Source organism: Apium graveolens, chromosome 5 (genome assembly GCF_009905375.1).
Source record: "Apium graveolens cultivar Ventura chromosome 5, ASM990537v1, whole genome shotgun sequence".
NCBI lineage: Eukaryota > Viridiplantae > Streptophyta > Magnoliopsida > Apiales > Apiaceae > Apium > Apium graveolens.
In genome coordinates, this window is record NC_133651.1 from 195,614,984 (window position 1) to 195,624,396 (window position 9,413).

General features: G+C 34.5%; 1 non-coding gene across 1 annotated transcript; it reads left to right on the top strand.

Annotated features, from left to right (window-relative positions):
* Positions 1–9,134: 9,134 nt before the first annotated feature.
* TRNAM-CAU (transfer RNA methionine (anticodon CAU)) lies at positions 9,135–9,208 on the top strand. The gene has a single exon. It is a non-coding gene; the product is annotated as a tRNA-Met (tRNA).
* The last annotated feature ends 205 nt before the right edge of the window (positions 9,209–9,413 follow it).

Below are 9,413 nucleotides of genomic sequence, written 5' to 3' on the forward strand. Positions count from 1 at the left end.
TTGAAAAGAAGCCAAAATTACATTTAACCCCCCCCCTTCTGTAATTCTTGTTGTATTTTTAGGGAATAACAATTGGTATCAGAGCAAGCTCTTGAAGTACAAAGAGTGTAAAGATCACAACAAACAACAAGATGAACAAGAAGGATGTTGGAGTTAAAATTCCTTTTCTGGACAAAGACAATCATTACCACTGGAAGATGAAAATTTATCTATATCTTCTTTCTGAAGACGAGGCTTATGTGGATTGCATGGAGAGAGGTCCTCATGTACCAATGAGAGCTGCATCAGGCAATGAACCATCTGTTCCCAAGCCTAGGCATGAATGGTCAGATCCTAATTTTGAGCAAGTCAGGAAAGACAAGAAGGCCATGAATATATTGTTTAATGGAGTTGATGGTGATATCTTTGATAACATCATTAACTGCAAAACAGCCAAGGAGGTTTGGGACACTATCCAGATTATTTGTGATGGTACTGAGCAAGTAAAGGAGAATAATATGCATCTTCTAATTCAGCAATATAAGCACTTCCATTGTGAAGATAGTGAGTCTCTTACTGATATTTTTAGTAGGTTTCAAAAACTACTAAATGCTCTGAAGTTCCATGGAAGAGTCTATCATACAAAAGACTCTAACCTCAAGTTCCTTAGATCTCTTCCAAAGGAGTGGAAACCAATGACAGTCTCATTAAGAAATTCTCAGGATTACAGGGAGTTCACCTTGGAGAGACTGTATGGCATCCTGAAAACTTATGAGCTTGAAATAGAGCAAGATGAGATTATGGAGATAGGAAGGAAAAAATGAGGGTCCATAGCACTGGTTACTGAGTTAGAGAAAGAGAAAGAGATAAAGGTAGAAGTTGTTGAGTCTACATCAAAGGTCTGTGAAAGCAAGGGCAAGGGGATGGTAGCTGAAAACGAAGATCATTTGAGTCAAGATGACATGGATGATATTGATGAGCATTTAGCATTCCTTTCCAGAAGATTTGCTAAGCTCAAATTCAAAAAGAACTTTGGAGCAGCCAAGCCAAGTAGAAACATGGTGGATAAATCCAAATTCAAATGTTTCAAATATGGCTTGGCCGGATATTTTGCCGGTCAGTGTAGAAAGTCAGATTCCAGAAAAAAGAAGTTTGAGCCTGTTGATTACAAACAGAAATATTTTGAGTTGCTCAAACAAAAGGAAAAGGGCTTTCATTACATAATAAAATGACTGGGCAACTGATGGATTGGATGAAGATGAAGATGTAAACTATGTCAATCTAGCCTTGATGGCCAAGTCTGATGAAACAGAAACAAGTTTTTCAAGTAATCAGGTAATCACCACTAACCTCGCACATTTATCTAAAGCCGAGTGTAATGATGCAATCAATGACATGTCTACAGAATTATATCACTTGCGTGTTACACTTAAGTCCCTCACTCAGGAAAATGCTAAAATTAAAGAAAACAATTTATTTTTAAGTGAGAGGAATAATGTACTAGAGTCTCAGTTTATTGAATTTGAAAAATTGAGAATTGAGTGTAAGATTGCTAAGGATGAATTAACTGAGTCCTTGAAGAAAGAAAAGATTTTAAAGAAGCAGCTTGAACGAGAACAAGAAGTGATTAAAATATGGAAATCATCCAGAGATGTTCATGCTCAAATCACTAAAGTTCAAGGTATTGAGTCCTTTTGTGATGCAGCCTGGAAGAAGAGTAAGGACAAGCTGGAATCCAATTTGGTTGAAGGATTTCTAACAGATGTGGACTCGACAGATATTGAGAATCATCCATCGGATAATCAAAAGGATTATCCGTCGAGTGACAAAGAGCCACATATGTCTGCTGTGAGTAAACCTTTGAGCAAGGCTAAGCTTGCCAAGCTGAATGAAAAATATGGATCAGTTTGCAAAAACTTTGTTTCAGGAGAATCAAGTCAAGTGAAGAAGGAGAAGAAAGTTAATGTTGGTCATCTTTCCATCAAGCAATTGAATGACAGATTAGAAAATATTGAGGTTAAAACAGAAACTAAAAAGGAAAATAGTAGAAATGGGAAAGTAGGAATTAACAAGCATAACAACTACACACCTGATAAATATGCACCAAGAAAAATATATGTTAAGTGTGGTAGTGTTAATCATCTATCTGTTAACTGCAAACTTGCCATGCCTACTCCTGTGTCTGTGCCTCCCTCTTGTCCTAACATGGCTGCTATGCCTACCATGCTTATGAATGCTATGTCTACTCAGAATATGAATGCACAATTTTCTAATATGCCATTTGCACCTAATCCTTATTATGTTGCATTTAGTATGCCTCAAATGCCATTTATCATGCCTTACTGGAATAGCATGTTTGCAAACAGCATACTTTTCCCTGTTAATCAAAATGTGCATGATAATTCTGGTTTAAAGACTGGTTTCAAAGGTCCAACTCAAATGACTAAGGATGAATCAGAAATTCCCAAGCCAAATGAGATCAAACCTAAGAAACCAAAGAAGAAAGCTAACAAGGCAGGACCCAAGGAAACTTGGGTACCAAAATCAACTTGATTTGGTTTTGATGTGTGCAGGGAAACAGAAAGAATCTTTGGTACCTGGATAGTGGTTGTTCAAGGCACATGACTGGAGATTCTACCCTGCTCACAGAGTTTAAGGAAAGAGCTGGCCCAAGTATCACTTTTGGAGATGACATCAAAGGTTATACTGTGGGATATGGCTTGATTTGAAAAGACAATGTCATCATTGAAGAGGTTTCCCCAGTGGTTGGTCTCAGGCACAATTTGTTGAGTATCAGCCAGCTTTGTGACAAGGGCAATTCAGTAACCTTCAATTCAGAAGCCTGTGTTGTGACAAACAAAAGAAGCAACAAAGTGGTTCTTACTGGAGTGAGAAGAGGAAATGTGTATCTAGCCGACTTCAACTCATCTAATGCAGAATCTGTCACTTGTCTTCTCAGTAAAGCAAGTCAAAATGAAAGTTGGCTATGGCATAAGAAGCTGTCCCGTCTAAACTTCAAGACCATGAATGAGCTTGTCAAGAAAGAACTAGTTAGAGGCATTCCTCAAGTGGAGTTTTCTAAGGATGGATTGTGTGATGCCTACCAAAAAAGAAAGCAGATCAAAGCATCATTCAGAAAGAAGCTTGATTCAACAATTGAAGAACCTTTGTAATTGCTACACATGGATTTATTTGGACCAGTCAATGTGTTGTCCATCTCAAGGAAAAGATTTTTCCTAGTAATTGTGGATGATTTCTCAAAGTTCTATTGGACATATTTCCTAAAGTCTAAAGATGAGGCTAGTGAAATCATCATCAATCACATAAGGCAAGTCAACAATTATCCTGATTTTAAAGTAAGGGGAATCAGGAGTGACAATGGAACTGAGTTCAAGAATTCTGTGATGAGATCATTTTGTGAAGAGAATGGGATAATGCATGAGTTTTTGCAGCAAGAACTCCACAACAAAATGGAGTAGTGGAAAGAAACAACAGATCTCTTATTGAAGCTGCAAGGACAATGCTTGAAGAATCAAAGTTACCAACATATTTTTGGGCTGAAGCTGTGAATACTGCCTGCTACACTCAGAATATTTCTTTACTTAATCAAGCAAAGTGTATGACACCCTACCAATTGTTCAAGAACAAGAAACCAACTCTAAATTTTCTTCATGTCTTTGGCTGCAAATGTTTTATCTTGAGGAATCAAACTGATCAGCACCCTACCAATTATTGTGTTTGATGACAGAAATATTGAAGGACTGCAAGATGGAGATTTCATGAAAGTCTCAAGTTTGATAATGTGGAGATGGTTAGTGATGACAGTGAAGATAAAAGTGATCAAGAAATAGTGAATAAGGATAATATAGAAAAATCTACAACTAATGAAGCACATGATTCAACATCTGTGGAGTTGTAAAATGCCTTATCCTTCGGGAGAAATCTGCCTTATCCGTCGGGAGACAATCAGCTTCATCCATCGGGACACAAAGTGCACCATCCGTCGGGTCATTAAGAGAAGCTGAAAGTCAGAATAGATCACTTACAGAAAGTTCCCCTTTCTTAAATCAAAGATTCACAAACTCAGGGGGAGTTTCTGATAATCAAAACTCAGCCACGCATCAACACAACAATGATGCCTCTTCATCTAGAGCTAATCTACCTCAACAAAGAAAATGGACCAAAGATCATCCTTTTGAGCTCATCATTGGTGATGCATCTTCTAGAGTTCAAACAAGGAGAGCAACTCAAGAAGAATGTCTATACAGTAGCTTCCTATCTAAGGAAGAACCAAAGAAGGTAGAATAAGCTTTGTTGGATCCTGATTGTATTTTAGCTTTGTAGGAGGAGCTAAACCAATTTGAAAGGAACAAGGTATGGAAGCTGGTACCCAAGCCTAAAGGAAAGATGTAACACCCCCAAATACGGGGTCAGAGGATTTGGTTGTCACTAAGAAACCTCAATCCAAATTAACCTGTTAAATCAATAAATAAATGCCAGCGGAAGATATTTATTATAAATGACCCCAAACTAATCCAAGATTCTTCAAGGTTACAGTTCTAAAAACAAGAATTCCAAATTCCACCAATAAATTTTTCTCTTTCTTTTAAAACTCTTTTCAACAATTCCAACTCAATACTAAACCCGCTAATATAACTTCGAAAAGAAGTATACTAGGCCCAACTATAATAACACAATTATAATATAATATAGTATAAACAACTTTATACAATAAAACTTACACTAGCTGCAAACCCTGGACCAACCACTTTCTAAAAGCTTCTTCTTTGCTTTCTCGAATTACACGGCTAAACAGGGCAAGTTAACCTTCACTGGAGGTTAAATTTGAAAACATGCAAGTATGAGCGAAAGAAATGCTCAGGAAGATCATTGTAATATATATGGTCGTTCCGACATCTGCAATAGCGCAGATCAATTTAAAATCATAATTGCTGAAATACAAAATTTGTTAAAGAATCGGATAATTGTTTCTCACTGTATTCAAAACTCTTTTTTGATATTTTTGAGCGAAATGCTACAGCAATACTCTGAATCTTGACTAGAATAAAACTCGTAAAATAGTGTTTACGGAAATATCGTAAACCACAATAACATGAAACAATGATTATGGATTGAATCATAAACTTTACTCAAACCCGAACTCTTGAAATTAATACTTATTTTGTTGTCATATCAAATTAGATATCAATAAGAACTTTGATGCTCACAACATCCCATACTAAAGTCAACATCAATCATCTATACTAATACCACCCTTGATATTTAACAACAACGTAAGTATCAGCATAAATCAGAATCTGAATCAAAACTGCATTTTACCATTATTCTAAAACGAAAACAGTTGATAAATCATTTATTCTATGATTATCAAAACAATAAAGAAATTTAGATATCAATTTAGATTGGAACAAATTATACTTCATGTTGTTTCCGATGATCAGTCGCGAAACAACACCGGTATCCTGCAACCATACCGTAAGTATAGGTACTACCCGTATCTCGCAGCCATACGGTACCTATAGGGCGCCAGAAAAGGCATAACAAGCCTTAAAAGATATTACAGCTGGACCGATATCTCGGTCACCTACGTTGTAACCAGTAACCAGTAATCATTCCAATTTTAAAAACCTTTTTATTAAAAAAAGAGCCGAATCAATCGACATCCTAAATAATTTTATTCTCTCATTCACTTGGGCAAGAATACTCTCAACAAAATCATGTTTCTCAAAATCCAAAACATTTATAAATCCAGTAGTTTGATAAGTAAAATTACTTAGCCATTCTTAACATAGAATAATAGAAGAATACTTGCATAAACAGAATCATTTAATTCAGCGGTATGTAAAACATTTATTTATTCTGAACTGAGAATAGGGAAAGCAATATTTGCATAAGAAGATTTAAAATAAAGATCACTTAAATAATAAGTGATGATAGGGATACTTGCATAATTGATTCAAAATAAACATCACTTGAATGATAAGTGAAGTCAGGGGTACTTTTCTTTGAGATTTAGCAGTTAGTCACACTCGCAATGACACATTTATTCTGACATTCTGTCTCAAAACATCACTGTCTTGCTTTTCAACATTTACTGATATGCTGCTACTGCCATTGACCCACTTACACACGTATTTCATATAATACATAATCACATAATCCACGTTTCACATAATTCATATCACATATGACTTGGTTTGACAAAAGGTTCGACTTGGTACGTTTAAAATGAAAATCGGGTCAACATATGATTTATCGATCAAAAATTGACTCTGAATGATTCGTAAAACAAGCAACCTTTCGAAACAAAAGAATTTAGGTCTCGAAAGTATTTTTCATGAAAGCGGAATATTTTTCTGAGTCTAGAGGCGTTCGTTTCGTATTAAACGGACGAACGGTTTATTTAATATGAATTTTTGAACATTTTTCGGAATTAAAACGGGTCTCCAAATCATTTTATAATTAAATAATAGGGCTCGAACACCTGAATCTGACTTTAAAATAATTTTATAATAATTATCGAGCCTTGGAAATAATTTAAAATAATATTTTAAAGCTTGAAACTATTTTTCGGAATTTTTTAAAAAATAAATAATTAAATCTAATTAAATAATCAATTAAAATTATTTAATAACTAATTAAATTAATCAATCAATTAATATTTAAATTAATTGACTTATTAAATAATTAATTAAAAACTAAAATTAATTAATTAATTAAGATTTATTTTAGAATTAAAATTAATTTTCAGAAAATAAATAATGAATTTTTGAATTTTTAAAATTAAAAAATCAATTTCTGAAATTATTATAAAAAGAAAATATAATTTCTGAAAATAATAAAACAGAAATCCAGTTTTTTGAAAATTTTTAAAGTCTTAGGGACTGAAATACAAGACTAATAAAACTATAGGGGTTAAACGGTAATTTACCGTCTTCGTCCCCGGTCATCTTCTCCGGTGGCCAGCTGCCATTAACGGCGGCCACCAAGGTTTTTCCGGCGACTTCAAGCATGCCCAAAAATTCATCAAAATAACAGCAAATACTTTGCTCGATACCAGAAACACGATTGCAAGATCAAAATTATCAAATAATTAGCAAATCGACCGGAAAACTTGATCAAAGTTTCCGTCGCCGCCGTACTCTACTTTACGGCCATGTCATTCCGAGAATCCTCCGTTCAAGCCACCAGTACCAATCGATTCTTTTTTAACGATCTATTCATTGGTGTAATCGATTTAAGCTAATGACCCCTAACAAATAAACGCCCAATTTCCAATTGAAAATATTCATTGCTATAAACCCTAGTTTTAAAATCCGAGAATCAAACAACAATTTCAACATGTTATTTAACTCCAAATCAGTCATATAATATACCAAAATGACCAGGACAAGATTATCTACAAGATTCTAGCATCAAATCACACAAATAACATCAAGAACAAAAATTCATATTTTAATCCATAATTAATTCGAATTAAAATAATTAAATCAGAAAAATACCTTGATTTCTGGGTAAAAACTGATGATTGATTCAGGAAGAAGATTTCGAGAGCTTCGTTTTGATATGCTGCACGCCCGAATCGGAGTTCGATAACGCCTTCGTTTGCGCGTTTGATTTTCAGGAACGTATCGGTTTCCAGGGTTTTTCTCTGTATTTACTGTATTTTTACTGGTTGCTAATGAATAAACAAAATAAATGAAATAAGAAATAGGCTATATATATTTATGCAATATTGGATCGTTTTGGATCGTTTTGGATCGATAAATTAGTTGCTTAGCCGCTATGTAACTACAAAAAGATCCAAAAATAGATTACTTAGCCGCTAAGTAACTATAAAAACGATACAATTTAATACCAGATTTGGATAATTATCAAAATCGAGCTTTTCATAAAACACCATATACGAAAATAATGTAAAAATATCCCGTCTCTCGAGAATACGGGTTTTGTTGATTTATCGAAATGGTTATCGTACCGAAAATCTTGCGTCGGGCCACGCATGGGTCAAACCGTAATCCGGATCGAAAAAGTCAAAACACGGAAAATGTCCGGAATTACCAGATTAGTTTAGAAAGTGTTTTCGGAAGAGTTTCGGGTTGTAAAAACACAAAAACGGTTGTGGTTGAACGATTCCCGGCTTTATAAAATAATTTTTGTAATTATTTAGAAAATAATTAATAATTCATCTATATTTTATTCTGGACATATAAAAAAATCAAAATACTAACACTTTATCACATATATACATTCAAAACATCACTCCAATTACCATATAATTCAACAAAATTCACATAAAATCACATAAACAATTCCAAATAATAATAATAATAATATTTGAAAATATGGGATATTACAATCTACCCCTTATAAGGATTCCGTCCTCGGAATCAGCAGAAGAGAGCACTAAGGGTTTTCTAACCAACTTCCCAATCTTGCATATGCAACTTTTCTCAAAATCTCAAATAAAACTTTGATTCCTTGTATAACATAATGATCACGGGAGCTTCACTCCGCACCAATGTTCCATCCACATCCTTTGACCAATTCCTCAATAGAATCACTTTTACTGATTGCGAGAAATAGAATAGAGAGAAAGATAAAGAGAAAGAAAAAGAGAGCGATAAAGAAAGAAGTAAGAAAGTATTATTGAAATAAGAGAATAACTGAGAGATCAATATGATCAAACGAACTTGGTGTTTCGTCTCAGCCCACTCAGGGGGTTGAGATAAAAAAATACGCCCATTATTTTTAACCACGAGTATCGTAGTTGGAATACTCCAAATAAAGCCAGTTCTTGTTTTTCAAAAAGAAATCAAAGGTTTTTCTTCGTCCTATATAATTCTTATCTATGTGAATACGAATCCATCTTCGTCTTTCTTCGTAACCAATCTTCTCATTTATGCTCAACGTCTTCATGATTACATCGGCAATAATCCGGCAAAAGGGGGTGCTATGTAGTGCCAATGCAACACAAGCCCTTTTTTAATAGTATTTATTGAAAAAAAAATGTAATTTTTTTCCATTGTATTATTTTCTCAACATTTATATTGACAACAGTGTATCGAACAAATATAATTCATCGTGATAAAATTGGAATTTGGTTATTCACCATGTACGAGGATCCCCGCTAAGCATCCATGGCTGAATGGTTAAAGCGCCCAACTCATAATTGGCGAATTCGTAGGTTCAATTCCTACTGGATGCACGCCAATGGGACCCTCCAATAAGTCTATTGGAATGTATATATGTTTGGAATAGATTCCATTTTGAGAGAGTTGAAAAAGCACTATCTCGTTGAAAGGTTCTATACATCTGCCCTTTCTCAACGTATTTCTTTAGAAAAAGACTCCGGTTTTTCCTCTTTTCGGATGGTAAATATTTCTCAGAACATGGAGTGTGAATCAAACCCA